The 26,548-nt window shown below is 34.1% G+C and overlaps 1 protein-coding gene across 3 annotated transcripts in view; it reads left to right on the forward strand.

The window, feature by feature from the left end:
- Window positions 1-14,992: 14,992 nt before the first annotated feature.
- Window positions 14,993-26,548, forward strand: part of LOC132781571 (trinucleotide repeat-containing gene 18 protein) — a 205,856-nt gene continuing 194,300 nt past the window's right edge. Inside the window, exon 1 of one of the 3 annotated variants that reach the window (XM_067473072.1) lies at window positions 14,993-15,558. The gene's annotated coding sequence lies outside the window, so the exon portion shown is untranslated. Of the gene's footprint in view, window positions 15,559-17,254; window positions 17,291-26,548 lie in introns of those variants that run through there. The other 2 variants (XM_067473070.1, XM_067473071.1) reach the window with 2 other exon arrangements.

Genomic DNA, 26,548 nt, shown 5'->3' on the forward strand with positions numbered 1-26,548 from the left:
GAGAGAAGGAAAGAAAGAAAGACAAAAGGAAGCAAGGAAGGAGAAAGAGGGAGAGATTGAAGGATGGAGGGAGAAAGAGGGAGGGAAGGGAAGGAGGTAAGAGGAAGAAAAGAGAGAAAGAAGGAAGCAAAGACAAAAGGGAAGGAAGCAGGAAAGGAAGGAAGGGAAGGAGGAAGGAAAGAGAGAGGGAAGGAAGGATGAAAGGGAAGGAAGGATGAAAAGAGAAAGGGTGAGAGGGAAGGAAGAGGAAAAAAGGAAAGACAAAAAGGAAGGAAGGAAGGAAGGAAGGGAGGAAGGGAGGGGAAAGAGGGAGAGATTGAAGGATGGAGGGAAGAAGAAAAGAGAGAAAGAACGAAAGACAAAAGGGAAGGAAGGAAGGGATGGAGGAAGGAAAAAGAAGGAAGGAAGGATGAAAGGGAGGAAGGGAAGGATGGATGGAGAAAGAGGAAGGAAGGAAAAGAGGGAAGGAAAAGGGAATAATGGAAGGAGAAAGAAGGATAGATGGAAGGAGGGAGGAAAGAAAGAGAGAAGGATGGAAAGACAAAAGGGAAGGACAAAAGGAAGGAAGGAAGGGTGGAAGGGAAGGAGGAAGGAAAAGGAGAAGGAAGGAAAGAAAGAAGGATGAAAGGGTGGGAGGGAATGGAGGGAAGGAGAAACAGGGAGGGGAGAAAGAGAGGAGGGAAAGATAGGAAGGAAGGAAGGAAGGAAGGAAGGAAGGAAGGAAGGAAGGAAGGAAGGAGAAAGTGGGAGAGAAGACAGGTGGGAGGTAAGAGAGAAGGAAAGAAGGAAGGAAGGAAGGAAGGAAGGAAGGAAGGGTGGAAGAGGAGTGAGGGAGAAAGAGGGAGGTAAGCAAGGAAGGGAGTGAAGGAAGGAAGAAGAAAACAGAGAAAGGATAGGATGCTGAGAGAGAAGAGGGTCTGAGAACAGAGCCCAAGGGGCTTCATTCGATCTGGATTATATGAGTCTACACTGCCATATAATCCAGTTCAAAGCAGACCACCTGCACTTTCTACGGCAGTGTAGAAGGGACTGTAGAGTGTTCTTTTAAACAGAGGCTGGATGGCCATCTGTCAGGGATGCTTTGATTGTGCTTTTCCTGCATAAAGGCAGAAGGGGGTTAGACTAGATGGCCTTTAGAAGTCCCTTCCAACGTGAAGTCCACTCTGAAACACATCTCATTGCTTTCAAATGGCAAATACCAATTGAGTAAGGGAAAGCTTTAGCTCTCCTTGTGATTTGGACTACAAAGCCCACAATCCTTGGCGAAGGATTCTGGAACCCAGAGTCCCAAAGTAGCTGGAGTATGTTAAGGTAAAGTTGGCATCATGCCATGCTCCAGGCTTTGGATTACAACTCCCAGCATTCCTATCCAGTGGCTCCATAAAGTAGAGGATGCTGGGAACTGCAATTCGGCAAAATGTTGGAGAGAAAAATGGCGCAAAGTCATGGAATACTGGGAGTTGTAGTTTCTCCATGGCGCAATGTTGTGGAATACTGGGAGTTGTAGTTTCTCCGTGGCGCAATGTTGTGGAATACTGGGAGTTGTAGTTTCTCCATGGCGCAATGTTGTGGAATACTGGGAGTTGTAGTTTCTCCATGGCGCAACGTTGTGGAATGCTGGGAGTTGTAGTTTCTCCATGGCGCAATGCTGTGGAATACTAGGAGTTGTAGTTTCTCCGTGGCGCAATGTTGTGGAATACTGGGAGTTGTAGTTTCTCCATGGTGCAATGTTGTGGAATACTGGGAGTTGTAGTTTCTCCATGGCGCAATGCTGTGGAATGCTGGGAGTTGTAGTTTCTCCGTGGCACAATGCTGTGGAATACTAGGAGTTGTAGTTTCTCCGTGGCGCAATGTTGTAGAATCCTGGGAGTTGTAGTTTCTCCATGGTGAAATGTTGTGGAATACTGGGAGTTGTAGTTTCTCCATGGCGTAATGTTGTGGAATACTGGGAGTTGTAGTTTCTCCATGGCGCAATGTTGTAGAATACTGGGAGTTGTAGTTTCTCCATGGCGCAATGTTGTGGAATACTGGGAGTTGTAGTTTCTCCCTGGTGAAATGTTGTGGAATTTTGGGAGTTGTAGTTTCTCCATGGCGCAATGTTGTGGAATACTGGGAGTTGTAGTTTCTCCATGGCACAATGTTGTGGAATACTGGGAGTTGTAGTTTCTCCATGGCGCAACGTTGTGGAATGCTGGGAGTTGCAGTTTCTCCATGGCGCAATGTTGTGCAATACTGGGAGTTGCAGTTTCTCCATGGCGCAATGTTGTGGAATACTGGGAATTGTAGTTTCTCCATGGCGCAATGTTGTGGAATACTGGGAGTTGTAGTTTCTCCCTGGTGAAATGTTGTGGAATTTTGGGAGTTGTAGTTTCTCCATGGCGCAATGTTGTGGAATACTGGGAGTTGTAGTTTCTCCATGGCACAATGTTGTGGAATACTGGGAGTTGTAGTTTCTCCATGGCGCAACATTGTGGAATGCTGGGAGTTGCAGTTTCTCCATGGCGCAATGTTGTGCAATACTGGGAGTTGCAGTTTCTCCATGGCGCAATGTTGTAGAATACTGGGAGTTGTAGTTTCTCCATGGTGCAAAGTTGTGGAATACTGGGAGTGGTAGTTTCTCCGTGGTGCAATGTTGTGGAAATCTGGGGGTTGTAGTTTCCCAAGGACTTTGGCCTTCTCTGCTCAAGAGTGCCGTACCTTATTGAATTACCACTCCCAATACCCCATATCTTTGCCAGGGCTCAAATTCTGTGGAATTTGTAGTTTTGGTAAGACGCTAGTACTCTTAGGCCAAGATTGGCAAACTACAACTCTCTTTAGAAATGCAAAGGTATTGAGAAAAGAAAAGTAGAGGCTATGTTTATATTTGACACACACACACACACATATACATACATACATACATACATACTATCTTGGGTACCCAGCATTGCCCAAATGTTAATTTATTTTACAAAATGCATAAGGCTGTGGGTGAACTACAACTCCCATCATGCCAGGTTCACCCCAAAGAACTCCATCAGTACTTACACGTTTGTGATGTTGGGCAAGTTTGCTCTAGATGCATCATCGGTGGGATTCAGTGTGCTCTCTGGCTGCAGGGTAAACTACAACTCCCAGCATGGTTCTGTGTGCCAAGTTTAATTCAGGTCCATCGTTGGTGGTCCGTTCCTCTGGTTGTAGGTGAGCTACAACTCCCAAAACTCAAGATCAATCTCTCCCAAACACCTCCAGTAATCAAATTTGGGCGTATCAGGTATGCATGCCAAATTTGGTCCACATTCACCAGCTTTTGGGTCTGGATGTAGGTGAACTACAACTCCCCAAAATCAAAGTGAATTTTCCCCAAAGACCTCCAGTATTTTTTGATGGTCATTGAGGTTCTCTGTGTCAAGTTTGGTCCAATTCCCTTTTTTGGTAGGGCTCAGAATGCTCTTTGATTGCAGGTGAACTATACATCTCAGAACCTACAACTCCTCTCAAAACCCACCCATATTCCAATTTGGTCGTATCGTGTATGTGAGTTTGGTGCAGATCCATTGAAGGCTAGGTTCAGAGTGCTCTTTGATTGTTGGTGAACTATAAATCCCAGCAACTAAAACTCTCAAACGTCAAGGTCTATTTCCCCTAAACTCTACCAGTGTTCCCATTTGCGTACATTGATTATTCATGCAAAGTTTGGTCCAGATCCATCATTGTTTGAGTCCACAGTGCTCTCTGGATGTAGGTGAACTACAACTCCCAAACTCAAGGTCAATGCCCAACAAACCCTTCCAGTATGTTTTGCTGGTAATGGGAATTCTGTGCCAAGATTGGTTCAATTCCATCATTGGTGGAGTTTAGAATGTTCTTTGATTGTAGGTGAACTATAAATCCCAGCAACTAAAACTCCCAAATGTCAAGGTATATTTTCCCCAAACTCCACAAGTGTTCACATTTGGGCATATTGATTATTCATGCCACGTTTGGTCCAGATCCATCATTGTTTGAGTCCACGGTGCTATATGGATGTAGGTGAACTACAACTCCAAAATTAAAAGTCAATGCTCACCAAACCCTTTCAATATTTTCTGTTGGAAATGGGAGTTCTGTGTGCGAAGTTTGACTCCATTCCATCGTTGGTGGGGTTGAGAATGCCCTTTGATTATACGTTAACTATAAATCCCAGCAACTACAACTCCCAAATGTCAAGGTGTATTTTTCCTAAACTCCACCAGTGTCCCCATTTGCGTCCATTGATTATTCATGCCAAGTTTGGTCCATATCTATCATTGTTTGAGTCCACAGTACTCTCTGGATGTGGGTGAACTACAACTCCCAAACTCAAGGTCAATGCCTACCAAACCCTTCCAGTACTTTCTGTTGGAAATGGAAGTTCTGTGTGCAAAGTTTGGCTCAATTCCATCATTGGTGGAGTTCAGAATGTTGTTTGATTGTAGGTGAACTATAAATCCCAGCAACTACAACTCCCAAATGGCAAAATGAATCCCACCCCAATCCCCACCAGTATGTAGATTTGGGCATATCGGGTAATTGTGCCAAATTTGGTCCAGTGAATGAAGATACATCCTGCATATCAGATGTTTACGTTACGATTCATAACAGTAGCAAAATTACGGTTATGAAGTAGGAACGAAAACAACGTTATGGTTGGGGGTCACCACCAATGAGGAACTGCATTAAGGGGTCGCGGCATTAGGAAGGTGGAGAAGCGTTGCATTGCTCTGATCCGGTGTAAGCAACCTACTAAAGTAAACAACAAAGAGTCGTTCTTTTTTCCCCATATATGTATATATATTTATTAGCAATACATTGATTATCAGATATTGATTATGTGTAAACAACCTACTAAAGTAAACAACAAAGGAGTCGTTCTTTTTCCCCATATATGTATATATATTTATTAGCAATACATTGATTATCAGATATTGATTATCAGATATTGATTATGTGTAAACAACCTACTAAAGTAAACAACAAAGGAGTCGTTCTATTTACCCATATATGTGTGTATATATATATTTATTAGCAATACATTGATTATCAGATATTGATTATCGGATATTGATTATCGGATACGTACCATCCAATGTCTCTAGTAGAGCTCCTTTGGGGGGTTCTCTGCTATGGAAAACAACCCAATCTTTAGTATTTTGGAGAAAGAAAAGGAACGAGAAATAAATAAAAGTTCTGAGTTACGTCGTTAAAAATGCTTTTTTCGCGCAGAAAAATGCAAACGCTTTTACAAAAAAGGAGGAAAATAAAATGTGAAAAAAATCAATCGTTCTGCTTCTTCTGTTTTTTTTACTCTATATTGCTATTTTCGATCGCTTTTTCTCACCCTTTCCCCTCCTCCTCCTCCTCCCTCTTTTCTATTCCCACTTTCCCCAAAGAAAAGGGAGCCTTGAAACCGCCACGCTGGAGCTTGATGGGGGGGGGCAATTTGAAACCGCTGGGCCCCTTTCTGTTTTTCCTTTTTTCTTGTTGGAACATTTGCACTGGAATGAAACCACTTTCTCCCTCCCTTCCAAGGCTTCTACTTTTCTTTCCCCCAAAAGGAGCCCGTGGGGTTGACCCGCATTATCCAAAGGCACCCCGTCACCTTCCAAAGCCGCAAGATGACCATTAAAATCCATTGAATTGATAGAAAATCCATTTATTTTCATCTCCGGAATGCAGTTTAGGGCGGGATCGGAGGTTATTTTCGGCATCTGCTCACTCGGAGAAGAGTGAAAGTGTGTCTAATTTGCACAGATTGTATAGAACATGGGATTGCATCTATATTATTCCGATTTGCAAAAAAATGTATGTGTGTGTATATATATTTGCACAGATTGTATGATTGCATCTAGATTATTCCAATTTGCAAAAAATGTATATGTATATATATATATATATTTGCACAGATTGTATATAACTGAAACCTGGTGGGATGACTCCTATCGCTGGAATGTAGATATCGAGGGGTATAACCTCTTTCACAGAAACCGAACAAAGGGGAGAGGAGGCGGAGTAGCCTTATATGTCAAAAACTCTTATGCTGCAGAAGAAATTCAAGACAGCAATCTGGGAAACCAGCTTGAAATCATCTGGATAAGAATCAAGGGAACTGGGACTCAAAAAGATGTCGTTGTAGGCGTCTACTACAGACCCCCAAGCCAGGAGGAAGATCTTGATGAAGTCTTCTGCCAACAGTTGACCAAACAGGCACAGAAAAGAGATGTAGTAGTCATGGGCGATTTCAACTATCCCGATATTTGCTGGAAAACAAACTCGGCCAAGAGTACAAGGTCCAACAAATTCCTCGCTTGCCTTGCAGACAATTTCATGGTCCAGAAGGTAGAAGAGGCAACAAGGGGATTGGCTACTCTTGATCTCATCCTAACAAATGCGGAGGACCTGATCGATGCGGTCGAAGTGGTAGGATCCTTAGGGGCAAGTGACCATGTGCTCCTGCAATTTGAGGTACAAAGGAAGGCCGAAACTAAGACAAGTCAAACCCGCATTTTGGACTTTAGGAGAGCTGATTTCCAAAAAATGAAGGAAACGCTGAGCAGCATTCCGTGGACACAGATACTAAAAGACAAGGGCGCTACGGATGGATGGGAACTTCTCAAGAGTGAAATACTCAAGGCGCAATTGCAAACCGTGCCAACAAAGAGAAAAAATAGGACAAGTGCAAAGAAGCCAGAATGGATGTCCAAAGAACTTCTAACTGTGCTAAGACACAAAAGAGACATGCACAAGAAGTGGAAAAAGGGAGAAATCACCAAAGAAGAATTCAAACAAATGGCCAACACCTGTAGGGAAAAGGTCCGCAAAGCTAAAGCAAAAAACGAGCTCAGACTTGCCAGGGACATTAAAAACAATAAAAAGGGCTTCTATTCTTATGTCAGTAGAAAAAGGAAAAACAAGGAGGCGATAGGACCTCTTCGAGGAGAAGATGGGGCAATGCTGACAGGGGATAGGGAAAAGGCAGAACTACTTAATGCCTTCTTTGCCTCGGTCTTCTCACAAAAAGAGAGTCTTCAACCTCAGCAAGATGGAGTGGATGAGGGATTGGAGGACATCCAACCCCAAATTGGGAAAGAAGTCGTCCAGGAATACCTGGCCGCTCTTAATGAGTTCAAGTCCCCAGGACCAGATCAACTACACCCAAGAGTATTGAAGGAACTAGCGGAAGTCATTTCGGAACCATTGGCAACCATCTTTGAGAGTTCTTGGAGAACGGGAGAAGTTCCAGCAGATTGGAGGAGGGCCAATGTGGTCCCAATCTTCAAGAAGGGAAAAAAGGACGACCCAAACAACTACCGTCCGGTCAGCCTCACGTCGATACCGGGCAAGATTCTGGAAAAGATTGTTAAGGAAGTGGTCTGCAAACACTTAGAAACAAATGCAGTCATCGCTAATAGTCAACATGGATTTATCAAAAACAAGTCATGCCAGACTAATCTGATCTCTTTCTTCGATAGAGCTACAAGCTGGGTAGATGCGGGGAATGCCGTGGATGTAGCGTACCTGGATTTCAGTAAGGCCTTCGACAAGGTCCCCCATGACCTTCTGGCAAGGAAACTAGTCCAATGTGGGCTAGGCAAAACTACGGTGAGGTGGATCTGTAATTGGTTAAGTGGACGAACACAGAGAGTGCTCACTAATGCTTCCTCTTCATCTTGGAAAGAAGTGACGAGCGGAGTGCCGCAGGGTTCCGTCCTGGGCCCGGTCCTGTTCAACATCTTTATTAATGACTTAGATGAAGGGCTAGAAGGCATGATCATCAAGTTTGCAGACGACACCAAATTGGGAGGGATAGCCAATAGTCCAGAGGACAGGAGCAGAATACAAAACGATCTTGACAGATTAGAGAGATGGGCCAAAACTAACAAAATGAAGTTCAACAGTGACAAATGCAAGATACTCCACTTTGGCAGAAAAAATGAGATGCAAAGATACAGAATGGGGGACGCCTGGCTCGAGAGCAGTACGTGTGAAAAAGATCTTGGAGTCCTCGTGGACAACAAGTTAAACATGAGCCAACAATGTGATGTGGCGGCAAAAAAAGCCAATGGGATTTTGGCCTGCATCAATAGGAGCATAGTGTCTAGATCTAAGGAAGTAATGCTACCCCTCTATTCTGCTTTGGTTAGACCACATCTGGAATATTGTGTCCAATTCTGGGCACCACAATTCAAGAGAGATATTGACAAGCTGGAAAGTGTCCAGAGGAGGGCGACTAAAATGATCAAGGGTCTGGAGAACAAGCCCTATGAGGAGCGGCTTAGGGAACTGGGCATGTTTAGCCTGAAGAAGAGAAGGCTGAGAGGAGATATGATAGCCATGTATAAATATGTGAGAGGAAGCCACAGGGAGGAGGGAGCTAGCTTGTTTTCTGCTTCCTTGGAGACTAGGACACGGAACAATGGCTTCAAACTACAAGAGAGGAGATTCCATCTGAACATTAGGAAGAACTTCCTGACTGTGAGAGCCGTTCAGCAGTGGAACTCTCTGCCCCGGAGTGTGGTGGAGGCTCCTTCTTTGGAAGCTTTTAAACAGAGGCTGGATGGCCATCTGTCAGGGGTGATTTGAATGCAATATTCCTGCTTCTTGGCAGGGGGTTGGACTGGATGGCCCATGAGGTCTCTTCCAACTCTTTGATTCTATGATTCTATGATTCTATGATTGTATCTATATTATTCCGATTTGCAAAACATTGTATGTGTTTGTGATATATTTGCACAGATTTTATATAACGTGATTGTATCTATATTATTTCAATTTGCAAAAAATTGTATGCGTGTGATATATTTGCACAAATTGTATATAACATGCGATTGTATCTATATTATACTGATTTGCAAAAAAATTGCATACATATATATATATATATATATTTGTATGTATGTATATGTGCATATATATATATATATGTGTGTGTGTGTGTATATATATATAGATAGATATTATGGTCTACATATTATCGTACACACACACACACACACACACAATTGTGCGTACGATAATATGCAGACCATAATATGTGATTGTATCTATATTATTTCGATTTGCAAAAAATATTATGTGTGATATATTTGCACAGATTGTATATAACATGTGATTGTATCCATATTATACCGATTTGCAAGAAATTGTATACATATATATATATTTGTATGTATATATGTGCACATATATATGTGTGTGTGTGTGTATATATATAGAGAGAGAGAGAGAGATAGATATTATGGTCTACATATTATCATACACACACACACACAATTGTGTGTACAATAATATGTAGACCATAATATGTGATTGTATCTATATTATTTCGATTTGCAAAAAATTGTATGTGTTTGTGATAGATTTGCACAGATTATATGTAACATGGGATTGCATCTATATTATACCGATTTGCAAAAAAATTGTATACATATATATATTTGTATGTGTGTGTGTATATATATAGAGAGAGAGATATTATGGTCTAGATATTATTGTACACACACACACAATTGTGTGTACGATAATATGCAGACCATAATATGCGATTGTATCTATATTATTTCGATTTGCAAAAAATTGTACGTATGTGTGATATATTTGCACAGATTGTATATGACATGTGATTGTATATATATATATTGTTTCGATTTGCAAAACATTGTATATATATTTGTATGTATGTATATGTGCATGTATATATATATATGTGTGTGTGTATATATATATATATATTTAGAGAGAGAGATATTATGGTCTACATATTATCGTACACATAATTGTGTGTGTGTACGATAATATGTACACCATAATCTCTCTCTCTAAATATATATATACACACACACACACATATATATATATACATGCCACACACATACACATAAATATATATACAATGTTTTGCAAATTGAAACAATATATATACAATCACGTCTTCATCAGACGCATAAAGATGTCCCCGCAGATATCCTTTCGTTATCACGAACAGATGTGTGTGTAGATAAATGTGCAATTATTTTAACCATTTTTAACACTCATATAGTATTAAAATATAATAGTATATAGACCATAATATGTACATATATGTGTATGTGTGATTATTTTACCCATTTTAACACGCACGCACACACACACACACATATACACATCAAATATTTAAATAGAATATCATATTGACATTGAATAAAACAATCAAAACACTTCGAAACTAAAAATATTCAAATATATATAAATATCTTTACACACACAAATGTGTGTGTGTGTTTGTGTGTATATATGTGATTATTTTACCCGCTTTAAGGGTTTTTGGTTGGTTTGCTGACTCTATTTTAACATGCATTTGTTTGCTATGGATATTGAAATTGCATTTTTTAACATCACGAGCCGCTTTGCGTCTCAATCTAAAGATCAAAGCCGGTGCAAAGAAATATAGTAATGAGAATATATTGTTTAACCAAAACTAGACATAGATTTCTTGCTAAATAATCTCTCCCTCTGTGTATATATATATAGAGATAGATAGATATAAATATGTGTGTGTGTATGTCTGCATTTATACACATTTATGTACATATATTTATATGTGTTTGAATGTATATTTCACAGGAATGATATATAAAATGTTTGCAAAACAGAATTCAGATATAACTATCGATATCTATATTTACATATAGTTTTGCCAAATGATGACAAATACTTTTTGCAAAAAAAAAAAATCTGTATTGAGTAAGGCTGATAGACGTGTGTGCATATATTTATACTGTGAATATGTTTATATTGCATAGTGTGTATATTTATCATTTATATAATATATACAGTGCATAAATTTATATTGCAAATTGTATCATATATATATATATAGTGCATATATTTATATTGCATATTGTGTGTATTATATATATAGTGTATATTGTTATATTTATATTGCATATTGTATAATTACCATGTATATTATATATAGTGCATATTTATATTGTATGTTGTGTGTATTATATATTTTTCATTTATATCATATATATAGTAAATACATTTATATTATCTAGTGCATGTATCATATATATAATACATAAATGTATATTTTATATTGTGTGTATTATATATAGTGTATATATTTATATTGCATATTGTATAATTACCATTTATATTAAATATAGTGCATATTTATATTGCATGCAGTGTGTATTATATATTTTTCATTTATATCATATATATAGTGCATATATTTATATTATCTAGTGAGTGTATCATATATATACATAGCACATAAATTTATATTGCATATTGTGTGGATTATATATCTAGTGCATATATTTATATTGCATATTTTATCATATATATATATATATATATATATATAGTGCATATCCCGTATTTATATTACATAGTGTGTATATTAAATAGCACATAAATTTATATTGCATATTGTGTGGATTATATATCTAGTGCATATATTTATATTGCATATTTTATCATATATATATATATATATATATATATATATATAGTGTGCATATCCCGTATTTATATTACATATTGTGTATATTAAATAGCACATAAATTTATATTATATATAGTGTATATTTATATTGCATGTATTATATATAGTGCATATATTGATATTGCATATTGTGTGTATTATATATATTTACTATACTCTTGCAAAAATGGTATATTTTTTTTGGTAAACAATCTGTGTCTAGAATAAAAGTTATATATATATGTGTGTGTGCGTTTGGCCCAAATGACATACATAATTTTGTATAGCCACCTCTGTGTGTGTGTGTATATAATCCAAATTATATATGTATATATATATAATTGCAAAACTTATGTGTGTTTGGCCCAAATGACATACATAATTTTGTATGGCCACCTGTGTGTGTGTATATAATCCAAATTATATATGTATGTATGTATACATATATAATTGCAAAACTTATCCAGGGAATTGTTGCAAATCTGACTCTCTCCTTCATTGTTTTGCAATCAGAAGGAGAGGCTGGGAGAGAAAAAAGCTGGCAAAAGGGGAAGGAAAACATGAGTCAAAGGGTGAGGCTTTTCCTTATTGTTATTGCTGTTCCATAATTGCATCTGCACTGGGGAATTAACGCGGTTTGGCACCGCTTTTTGCCTGCAAAGGTCCAATGCAGTCCTGGGGTAAGTCCTTGCCTCCCCAAAGGGGGAACCACATACCCCAGGGATCTTTGGCAGGAGAAGCGGTATCAAACCGCATCAAATCTACAGTGTAGACGCACCTTAAACCCGGATTTAAAATGCATCAAAGGAGTAATAGCTTTGGCCTTTCCTTACTTACCTGGAAGAGAAAGCAGAGGAAGGTTGATTCTTGAAGAAGCCCAGGCACCAAAATGGCAAAAATAAATAAGGATATATTTAAATATATTTAAATATAGGTTAAATTCAATTAAATCCCAACCCTCTTTTTTTTTGCACCAAGCAGTCCAGACTTGAAAGAGGAGAAAAAGAACAGAAAAAAATGCAAAACACAAATGGCAATAAATAAATAAAAATAAAATAAGGAAATAAAATAAAAAATATATTTAATAAAATAAGTTAAATAAATATTATATATATATTAAATAAATTTAAATATAGGTTAAATTCCATTAAATCCCAACCCTCTTTTTTTGCACCAAGCAGCCCTGACTTGAAAGAGGAGAAAATGACAGAAAAAATACAAAACAATAATGGCAAAAAAATAATAAAAAAATATTTAATAAAATAAGTTAAATAAATATTACATATATATTACATACATTTAAATATAGGTTAAATTCAATTAAATCCCAACCTTTTTTTGCACCAAGCAGTCCAGACTAGAAAGAGGAGAAAAGAACAGAAAAAATACAAACAAAAAGGATTGCAAAAAATAAATAAAAATAAAATAAGGAAATAAAAAAAATATATTTAATAAAATAAGTTAAATAAATATTATATATATATTAAATACGTTTAAATATAGGTTAAATTCAATTAAATCCAACCCTCTTTTTTTGCACCAAGCAGCCCAGACTTGGAGGAAAAAAGAACAGGAAAAATACAAAACACAAATTGAAAAAATAAATAAAAATAAAATAAGATTATATTTAAATATATAGATATATTAAAATATTAAATATATAATAATATATATTTAAATATAGGTTAAATTCAATTAAATCCCAACCTTTTTTTGCACCAAGCAATCCAGACTTGAAAGAGGAGAAAAGAACAGGAAAAATACAAAATACAAATGGCAATAAATAAATAAAAATAAAATAAGGAAATAAAAAATATATTTAATAAAATAAGTTAAATAAATATTAAATATATATTAAATAAATTTAAACATAGGTTAAATTCAATTAAATCCCAACCTTTTTTTGCACCAAGCAGCCCAGACTTGAAAGAGGAGAAAAAGACAGAAAAAATGCAAAATACAAATGGCAAAAATAAATAAAAATAAAATAAGTTAAATAAAAATTAAAATAATATTAAATATATATTAAATATAGGTTGAATTCAATTAAATCCCAGAATGGAAGGAGAAAAGAACAGGAAAAAAACAAAAAACAAAACAAAAAAATACAAATGGCAAAAATAAATAAAAATAAGGATATATTTAAATATATAGATATATTTAAATATTAAATATATATTAAATAAATTTAAGAATAGGTTAAATTCAATTAAATCCCAACCCTCTTTGTTGCACCAAGCAGTCCAGACTTGAAAGAGGAGAAAAAGACAGAAAAAATACAAAACACAAATGGATAAAATGGGACAAATGGATATATAATATTTAAATATTAAATATATATTAAATAAATGTAAATATAGGTTAAATTCAATTAAATCCCAACCCTCTTTTTTTGCACCAAGCAGCCCAGACTTGAAAGAGGAGAAAAAAACAGGAAAAATACAAACAAAAAAGACTGCAAAAAATAAAATAAGGAAATAATATAAATATATATATATTTAAATATATGTAAATATTGCTAAATTCAATTAAATCCCAGCCCTCTTTTTGCACCAAGCAGTCCAGACTTGAAAGAGGAGAAAAGAACAGAAAAAATACAAAACACAAATGGCAAAAAAGAATATATTTAAATATATAATATTAAATATAATATTAAATATAATATTTAAATATTAAATATATATTAAATAAATGTGAATACAGTTTAAATTCAGTTAAATCCCAACCCTCTTTGTTGCACCAAGCAGTCCAGACATGAAGGAGGAGAAAAATACAGAAAAAAAATAAACAAAAAGCATTGCAAAAAATAAAATAAGGAAATAATATATATATATTTAAATATATGTAAATATTGCTAAATTCAATTAAATTCAATTAAATCCCAACCCTCTTTATGCACCAAGCAGCCCAGACTTGAAAGAGGAGAAAATAACAGGAAAAATACAAAACACAAATGGCAAAAAAGGATATATTTAAATATACAATATTTAAATATTAAATATATATTAAATAAATCTAAATATAGGTTAAATTCAATTAAATCCCAACCCTCTTTTTGCACCAAGCAGTCCAGACTAGAAGGAGAAAAAAACAGAAAAAAATACAAAACACAAATGGCAGAAAAGGATATATTTAAATATATAATATTTAAATATTATTAAATATATATTAAATAAATGTAAATATAGCTTAAACTCAATTAAATCCCAACCCTCTTTGTTGCACCAAGCAGCCCAGACATGAAGGAGGAGAAAAGAACAGGAAAAAAACCCCAAAAACCAAACAAAAAGCATTGCAACAAAAAAAAATATAGTAAAAAATGCAAACATGGGAGGTTTTGCAAAGAGAAGCCCAGGGGCGGCCTTGAAACCGCCGCTCCACATTCCCAGCCTCGCCACTCCCATTGAGCCGCCGAGGGGAAGCCTTGAAACTTCCCAAGCCCCGCCCCTTTTCCCCGGGCGCGCCATTGATTGGTTTTATAAGAATGGCGGGGAGCCAGGGCTTGTTTTGCATAAGCGCCAGAGCGACAGGCAGGGCCGGCCAATGAGAGCGCGGGAAGGGATGCGCTCCCACCAATAGCAGCAGAAGGGGCGGGACTTAGTGGACAATGCTTGTTTCATAGCAAAAGAAGCTTTTTTTGAACTTGGGATCTAATTTTTTTCTATTTTTTAGAGATCTGGAAGGGAAAAAAAAGGGGGAAAAGGGGGGAGTTTGTGTGTAATGCATTTCTATCCCAACCCTTTGCTGTATATGGAAGCTTCTCTCCCCCAGCCAAGCTGCACTACCCATTTGGAGTGGATTTAATCCGGATTAAAGGAGTCCAAACGGGGGAAAAAGGAGGGATCTTGCTTTCGAGGTGGAGATCTTCTTGCTTTAGATCCAGGAGGAAGGAAAGAGGAAGAACAGCCCTTTTGGAAATGCATTGCTTTGGAGGAACTTGATTTTTGTTTTGGTTGCAAATATATTAAATATATATTTATATATATTTTTGGGTGGGTGGCTTTGGAAAATACAATTGCAGGAAAAATGCCAAAGAAGAGGATGGAATAAGTGGGGAAATATACCCCCCTTTTTGCAATAACAAGGTAAGAGCAACTCTTGTTTATTTTTTTTGCAAAACTTAGGAAAACATTAAATGCAAAAGGAAAACATTGACTTTGCTTTTGCAATTCACCTTTTAAGTCTAAAAGGTATCTTTCCAAAAAATATGAACCCAGATTAGATTGCTTTCCAAGCCCAGATGTATATATATTAAATAGAAAAGGGAAAATATATTTAATAAATTATATTTTGTATTTAATACATATATATTAAATGCAAAAGGGACTTTGCTTTTGCAATCCCCCCTTAAGTCTTAAAGGGATCTTTCCAAAAATATGAACCCAGATTAGATTGCATTCCAAGCCCAGATGTATATATATTAAATAGAAAAGGGAAAATATATTTAATATATTATATTTTTGTATTTAATATAAATATATTAAATGCAAAAGGGACTTTGCTTTTGCAATCCCCCTTTAAGTCTTAAAGGGATCTTTCCAAAAATATGAACCCAGATTAGATTGCATTCCAAGCCCAGATGTATGTATATTAAATAGAAAAGGGAAAATATATTTAATATATTATATTTTGTATTTAATATATATATATTAAATGCAAAAGGGACTTTGCTTTTGCAATCCCCCTTTAAGTCTAAAAGGGATCTTTCCAAAAATATGAACCCAGATTAGATTGCATTCCAAGCCCAGATGTATATATATTAAATAGAAAAGGGAAAATATATGTAATATATTATATTTTGTATTTAATATAAGTATTAAATGCAAAAGGGAAAAAAGGGACTTTGCTTTTGCAATTCATCTTTAAGTCTTAAATGGACCCTTCCAAAAAATATGAACCTAGATTAGATTCCATTCCATGCCCAGATCTTCCTGGAAAATATATTTTATATATATATTAAATACAAAGGGGGAAAAGGGACTTTTCTTTTGCAATTCACCTTTAAGTCTTAAAGGGACCCTTCCAAAAATATATATATCCAGATTAGATTCCATTCCAAGCCCAGATCTTCCCTATATATAAAAAATACCAAGCCCAGGTCTTCCTATATATATAAATAATAGAAAATATATTTAATATATATATATTAAATACAAAAGGGGAAAATGGGACTTTTCTTTTGCAATTCACCTTTAAGTCTTAAAGGGGGCCTGCCAAAAAATATAAACCTAGATTAGATTTGCAAAACTTGGGAAAGCATTAAATACAAAAGGAAAAAAATGACTTTTCTTTTACAATTCACTTTGAAGTCTTAAAGGGACCCTTCCCAAATATATAAACCTAGATTAGATTCCATTCCAAGCCCAGATCTTCCCCATCTATATATATGTATATATTTTGTTTTTATTTCCAATACATATAATAATATATAAGGAAAAAAGGGACTTTCCTTTTTCTAAGTCTTAAAGGGACCCTTCCAAAAAAAATAAATAAACCTAGATTAGATTCCATTCCAAGCCCAGATCTTCCATGAATGATATTATTTTACTTTGTAGAATATTATTTTATTTTATTATTTTATTTTAGAATTTTATTTTATTTTTATTTAGATTATTATTTTATTTTCTAAGAGTATTTTAGAATATATACACACACGTATATACATACATACATATACATATATATAGGGAAGATCTGGCTTGGAATGTAATCTAATCTAGGTTCATATTTTTGGAAGGATCCCTTTAAGAATTGCAAAAAAGAGGCCAAAGTAGAGGATTAAATAGGTGGGAAAATACTCCCTTTTGCAATAACAAGGTAAGAGCAACTCTTATTTTTTTGCAAAACTTGGGAAAACATTAAATACAAAAGGGAAAAAGATTTTTATTTTGCAATTCACCTTTAAGTCTGAAAGGGATTCTTCCAAAAAATATGAACTTAGATTTGATTCCATTCCAAGCCCAGATCTTCCCTCTCTATGTATGTATGTGTGTGTGTGTGTGTGTGTATATATATGTATATGTGTGTGTGTGTGTGTGTGTGTATATTCTAAAATACTCTTAGAAAATCAAAATAATAATATCCATATAATATAATATACTAAAATAAAATCAAATAATTTTCTAAAACATAAAATCAAATAATAATATCCTTATAATATAATATCCTAAAATAAAATCAAGTAATATTCTAAAATAAAACCAAATAATTTTCTAAGAAATCAAATCAAATAATAATACCCTTATAATATCCATAAAATAATATCCTTATAATATCCTAAAACAAAATCAAATAATTTTCTAAAAAAATCAAATCAAATAATATCTTTATAATATAATATCTCAAAATAAAAGCAAGTAATATTCTAAAATAAAAGCAAATAATATTCTAAAAAATAAAATCAAATAATATCTTTATAATATAATATCTTAAAATAAAAGCAAGTAATATTCTAAAATAAAAGCAAGTAATATTCTAAAACAAAATCAAATAATTTTCTAAAAAATAAAATCAAATAATAATATCCTTATAATACAATATCCTAAAATAAAATCAAGTAATATTCTAAAATAAAACCAAATAATTTTCTAAAAAATAAAATAATAATATCCTTATAATATTATAATATCCTAAATTCAAAGCAAGTAATATTCTAAAATAAAACCAAATAATATTTAAAAAATGAAATGCAATTATAATATCATAAAATAAAAGCAAGTAATATTCTAAAATAAAACCAAATAATATTCTAAAACAAAATCAAGTAATTTTCCAAAAAATCAAATCAAATAATATCCTCATAAGATAATATCCTAAAATAAAAGCAAGTAATATTCTAAAATAAAATCAAATAATATCCAAAAATAAAATCAAGTAATATTCTTAAACAAAACCACATAATATTCTAAAAATAAAATAAAATAATAATATCCTTATAATATAATATCTTAAAATAAAAGCAAGTAATATTCTAAAATAAAACCAAATAATATCCTAAAATAAAATCAAATAATTTTCCAAAAAATAAAATCAAATAATATCCTCATAAGATAATATCCTAAAATAAAAGCAAGTAATATTCTAAAATAAAACCAAATAATATCCTAAAATAAAATCAAATAATTTTCCAAAAAATAAAATCAAATAATATCCTCATAAGATAATATCCTAAAATAAAAGCAAGTAATATTCTAAAATAAAATCAAATAATTTTCTTAAAAAATCAAATAATAATATCCTCATAATATAATATCCTAACATAAAAGCAAGTAATATTCTTAAATAAAACCAAATAATACTCTAAAATAAAACCAAATAATATTCTAAACCAAAATCAAATAATATTCAAATAAAATAATATCAAAAAATAAAATCAAGTAATATTCTAAAATAAAATTCTAATAAAATAACAAAAAATAATAATATCCTTATAATATAATATCCTAAAATAAAACAATATTATCAAATAAAATTCTAAAAAATATATTCTAAAAGGTATATTTTTATTGCTAATTTCCCTTCCAAAAAGAAACATGCATTTGGAACAGATCATGGCAACAGAGGAGCTTTGAACTTTGCAAAAACTTGGATGCATTGCTGCAGAGGGAAATAATATGGAGATGGGGGGGGGGACCATTTTAAAACCCCCCAAAATAACATTGCAATTAATGATAGGATTATTAATTTGGGGTGGGATCATTAGTGCAACGTTTCCTCTTCCAAATGCATGCATTTATTTCTCCTTCCAAGATTTGCTTCTTTCTCCATTTGCTCTCAAAGAGTGTATACATATTTTTGGGAGGCTCTATAGATACATTTTTGGGGTGTATGTTAACAAAATAATATTAGAGTCATAAACAGACTCTTTCCCCCCTATTTTGGCCATTTAGCTTTGGGGAAAATAACCAGAAAAACCAGGCATTCTTTTAGTGGGAGGGAAAAATGAAGCTGTTTTTAATTAAAAGCAAGGGATGCAGCCATATTGGGCGAGGAAAGAAGGGAAGGAAAAAGTTGCAGAAGGAGGAAAAGAAGGATGTGTATGGCCCATCCCTCCTTCCATTTGGGATTTTTCCATAGGGAGCCTGGTTTTCCATAGGGAGATATACATTTTCCCTTTCAAAATCCCATTAGGGAGGAAGGAATGATGGAAATAGGATTATTATTATTATTATTATTATTATTATTATTATTAGTACCTTTAGTTAGTATCATATCCCCATATTTTTCCCCCAAAAAGAGAGAAAACCAGATTTTTCCCCATCTTCCTTTAATAGAAATTGAATGCAATCAATTTCCTTATTTAATGGGAGATAAAATCAAATTAAACCCCTTTTTAGGTTGAGATTTCCCACCATAGATTGACATTGAGGGTTGATCTGATAAAGATATACACACATATATACATTCATAGACACACACAAACATATACACATTCACACACTCATATATATATAGAGAGAGACACATATATCCATTCACACACACATATACACACATTCACACATATATCCATTCACACACACACACATATATACACACACACATATACACATTCACACACTCACACATTCACACACTCACACATTCACACACTCATATATATATATACACATATATCTATACATTGAGGGTTGACCTAATAAAGATACACAAACATATATACATTCATACACGCACACACAAACATATACACATTCACACACACACACACATATATATATATAGACACATATATCCATTCAGACACACATATACACACATTCACACATATATCCATTCACACACACATATACACACACATATACACATTCACACTCATATATATATATATACACACACACACACACACACACACACATACATTGAGGGTTGACCTAATAAAGATACACAAACATATACCTTCATACACACACACAAACATATACACATTCATACTCATATATATATATATATATATATATATATAGACACATATATCCATTCAGACACACATATACACACATACATACATTCACACATATATGCATTCACACACACACACATATATATACACACACACATATACACATTCACACACTCATATATATATATATATACACATATATCCATTCAGACACACATTTACATTCACACACACATATATGATACTTTATTAGATCACCCCTCAATCCCAACCTATATACACACACATATATACATACATACACACATACACACATATAATACTGTATTAGATCACCCCTCAATCCCAACTTCTCCCACGCTCTCTCTCTCTACACACACTTATACATACACACACATATATAATACTTTATTAGTTCACCCCACAATCCCAACCTATACATTCACACACATTACATACACACACACACACATACACACACATATAATACTTTATTAGATCACCCCTCAATCCCAGCTTCTCTTTCTCTCTCTTTCTCTCTCTATATATACACAAATACACACATACACATATATACATTCACACACACACATAGTACTTTATTGGATCACCCCTCAATCCCAACCTCTCTCTCTCTCTCTCTCTATATATATACATATACATACACCCACATTCATACACATTATACATACAATATACACATGCACATATATACATTCACATACACACACACACACTTATATTCAAGTACATATATACATTCACACACACACATAATACTTTATTAGATGACCCCTCAATCCCAGCCTCTCTCTCTCTCTCACACACACACTGTATATACACAAATACACACATACACATATATACATTAACACACATATATAGAAACATATATACATTCACACACACACACATAGAACTTTATTAGATCACCCCTCAATCGCAACCTATATAAATATATACACACACACACACACACATTCATGCACATTACACACATAGACACATACACATATATACATTCACATACACACACACTTATATACACATACATATATACATTTAGGCACACACAGTACTTTATTAGATCACCCCTCAATCCCAACCTATATATACACACACACATTCTTGCACATTACACACATAGACACATACACATATATACATTCACATACACACACACATGCATGTACATATATACATTCACACACATATAATACTTTATTGGATCACCCCTCAATCCCAGCCTATACACACACACATTCATGCACATTATATACACACACATATATATACATACACACATTCATACACATACATGCACATGTATACGTTCACATACACACACACCTACATATATACATTCACACACACATACAATATTTATTAGATCACCCCGCAATCCCAATCTATGCACACACATACACACACACACATACATTCTCTCTCTCTCTCTCACACACACACACACACACACACACACAATACTTCATTACATCACCTCTCAATCCCAATCTATAGTGGGAAATAATAATATACATTCCCATACACACACACCTACATATATACATTCACACACACATATAATACTTTATTAGATCACCCCGCAATCCCAATCTATGCACACACACACTCCATACACATACCACACACCTATATGTTTGCACACATATACACACACACACATATACATTCTCTCTCTCTCTCTCTCTCTCTCACACACACACACACACAATACTTCATTACATCACCTCTCAATCCCAATCTATAGTGGGAAATAATAATATACATTCACATACACACACACCTACATATATACATTCACACACACATATAATACTTTATTAGATCACCCCGCAATCCCAATCTATGCACACACACACACTCCATACACATATCACACACCTATATGTTTGCACACATATACACACACATACACACATACATTCTCTCTCTCTCTCTCACACACACACACACACAATACTTCATTACATCACCTCTCAATCCCAATCTATAGTGGGAAATAATAATATACATTTACATACACACACACCTACATATATACATTCACACACACATATAATACTTTATTAGATCACCCTGCAATCCCAATCTATGCACACACACACTCCATACACATACCACACACCTATATGTTTGCACACATATACACACACACACATATACATTCTCTCTCTCTCTCTCTCTCTCTCTCTCTCTCTCACACACACACACAATACTTCATTACATCACCTCTCAATCCCAATCTATAGTGGGAAATAATAATATACATTCCCATACACACACACCTACATATATACATTCACACACACATATAATACTTTATTAGATCACCCCGCAATCCCAATCTATGCACACACACACTCCATACACATACCACACACCTATATGTTTGCACACATATACACACACACACATATACATTCTCTCTCTCTCTCTCTCTCTCTCTCTCACACACACACACAATACTTCATTACATCACCTCTCAATCCCAATCTATAGTGGGAAATAATAATATACATTCACATACACACACACCTACATATATACATTCACACACACATATAATATTTATTAGATCACCCCGCAATCCCAATCTATGCACACACACACACTCCATACACATATTACACACCTATATGTTTGCACACACATACACACACACACACACATATACATTCTCTCTCTCTCACACACACACACAATACTTCATTACATCACCTCTCAATCCCAATCTATAGTGGGAAATAATAATATACATTCACATACACACACACCTACATATATACATTCACACACACATATAATACTTTATTAGATCACCCCGCAATCCCAATCTATGCACACACACACACTCCATACACATATCACACACCTATATGTTTGCACACACATACACACACACATATACATTCTCTCTCTCTCACACACACACACACACACACACACACACAATACTTCATTACATCACCTCTCAATCCCAATCTATAGTGGGAAATAATAATATACATTCACATACACACACACCTACATATATACATTCACACACACATATAATACTTTATTAGATCACCCCGCAATCCCAATCTATGCACACACACACACTCCATACACATATTACACACCTATATGTTTGCACACATATACACACACACACACATATACATTCTCTCTCTCTCTCTCTCTCTCTCTCACACACACACACACACACACACAATACTTCATTACATCACCTCTCAATCCCAATCTATAGTGGGAAATAATAATAATAATAATAATAATAATAATAATAATAATAATGGGTTTTTATTCTCCCAAGTGTGGTTTAGGATTTTTTCCCTCCCTACAAATGACTCTATAATTTTATTTGGAAACTTTTGAGGCAGGGAAAATAATAATAATAATAATAATAATAATAATACAATTCTGCTTTTGCAAGAAGGGATTTTTCCTCCCTCCGTCCCTCCTTCCTTCCTCTTCTTCCATCCTTTCCTTTTAAGGGAGGATTTTTGGAAACATGCAAAAGGGGGGAGGAAAAAAAACCCTCCAATGTTCCCCCCAAAACTTTGACCCCTATTTGAAAACAGAGTGGAAAGAATAATATATATTATTATATTACGTTTTGCTTGAAAAATATGGACCAAAAGAGAAAGAAAGTGGAAAAAAGAGGTTAGTTTTAGAAGCAAAACCCAATTTACTAGGGAGTCAGACCCATTGCAAACAATGGTTTACTTCTTGAGGAGACCTATATAGTTTGTGATGAGGATATTTTGGAAATAATAAATCCCATGTCTTAATATTTTTCTGTTTCTTTTTAAACTTCACATTCTTGACACTGTTTTTCCCCTTGGAATAAATTCCTATTGCAATCCATAGGGTTTTACTCTGGAGTAGAGGTGGATCTAGGCTTAGAGAGAAATAAATAATAATTTAGAATTATAAATAATGAAATAATAATAATAATAATAATAATAATATATTTCCCATTATTGCCACTGTTTTTCCCTTCCCCTGGGAGCAAATTCCCATTGCAATCCATAGGGCTTACTCTGGAGTAGAGGTGGATCTAGGCTTAGAGGGAAATAAATAATAATTTAGAATTATAAATAATGAAATAATAATATTTATCATTCTTTCCACTGCGTTATTCCCTCCCATGGGAGTAAATTCCCATTGCAATCCATGGGGTTTTACTCTGGAGTAGAGGTGGATCTAGTCTTAGAGGGAAATAATAATGAAATAATAATAATAATAATAATAATAATATATTTCTCATTATTGCCACTGTTTTCCCTTCCCCTGGGAATAAATTCCCATTGCAATCCATAGGGCTTACTCTGGAGTAGAGGTGGATCTAGTCTTAGAGGGAAATAACAATGAAATAATAATAATAATAATAATAATAATAATATATTTCTCATTCTTGCCACTGTATTTTCCCTTCCTGTAGGAGTAAATTCCCATTGCAATCCATAGGGTTTTACTCTGGAGTAGAGGTGGATCTAGGCTTAGAGAGAAATAAATAATAATTTAGAATTATAAATAATGAAATAATAATAATAATATATTTATTATTTCCACTGCATTTTCCCCTCCCGTGGGTGTAAATTCCCATTGCAATCCATAGGGCTTACTCTGGAGTAGAGGTGAATCTAGGCTTAGAGGGAAATAAATATTAATTTAGAATTAATAATAATAATAATAATAATATAAATGTATCATTCTTTCCACTGCGTTTCTCCCTCCCCTGGAAGAAAATTCCAATTGCAATCCATGGGGTTTGCTTTGGAATAGAGGTAAATCTAAGTTTAGAGGGAAACAAATAGTAACTTGGAATTATACATAATATCATTAAATAATAACAATGTATTTCTCATTCTTGCCAATGTGTTTTCCCCCTCTTGGAATCAATTCCCATTGCAATCCATTGGGTTTACTTTGGAGTAGAGGTGGATCTAGGCTTAGAGGGAAATAATAATGAAATATTAATAATAATACCAATAATAATAATAATAATATATTTCTCATTCTTGCAATTGTTTTTACCTCCCCTGGGAGTAAATTCCCATTGCAATACATAGAGTTTTACTCTGGAGTAGAGGTGGATTTAGGCTTAGAGGGAAATAATAATAATAATAATAATAATAATAATAATATTCTTGCCAATGTTTTTTCCTTCCCCTGGGAGTAAATTCCCATTGCAATCCATAGGATTTTACTCTGGAGTAGAGGTGGATCTAGGCTTAGATGGAAATAATAATGAAATAATAATAATAATATTAATAATATATTTCTCATTCTTTCCACTGTTTTCCCCCCTTGGAATAAATTCCCATTGCAATTCATAGGGTTTTACTTTGGAGTAGAGGTGAATCTAGATTTAGAGGGAAATAATAATGATTTAAAATTAATAATAATAATAATATATTTCTTATTCTTGCCACTTTGTTCCCATTGCAATCCACAGGGTTTGCTTTGGAGTAGAGGTGGATCTCAGAGGTAAATAATAATGATTTAAAATTAATAATAATATATATTTACCATTGTTGCCACTATTTCCCCCCTCCTCTTGGAGTAAATTCCCATTGCAATCCATAGAGTTTACTCTGGAGTAGGGGTGGATCTAGGCTTTGCAGTAAATAATAATAATAACATATTATTATTATTATTATTATTATTATTCTTTCCACTGTTTTCCCCCTCCCTGGGAGTAAATTGCCATTGCAATCTATAGAGTTTACTCTGGAGTAGGTGTGGATCTAGGCTTGGCAGTAAATAATAATAATAATAATAATAATATAAATTATTATTATTATTATTATTATTATTATTATTCTTTCCACTGTTTCCCCCCTCCTGGGAGTAAATTCCCATTGCAATCCATAGAGTTTACTCTGGAGTAGGGGTGGATCTAGGCTTGGCAGTAAATAATAATAATAATAATAATAATATAAATTATTATTATTATTATTATTATTATTATTTCCACTGTTTCCCCCCTCCTGGGAGTAAATTCCCATTGCAATCCATAGAGTTTACTCTGGAGTAAGGGTGGATCTAGGCTTTGCAGTAAATAATAATAATAATAACATTATTGTTATTATTATTATTTCCACTGTTTTCCCCCTCCCTGGGAGTAAATTCCCATTGCA

The sequence above is a fragment of the Anolis sagrei genome, chromosome X (genome assembly GCF_037176765.1).
Source record: "Anolis sagrei isolate rAnoSag1 chromosome X, rAnoSag1.mat, whole genome shotgun sequence".
NCBI classification, from domain to species: domain Eukaryota; kingdom Metazoa; phylum Chordata; class Lepidosauria; order Squamata; family Dactyloidae; genus Anolis; species Anolis sagrei.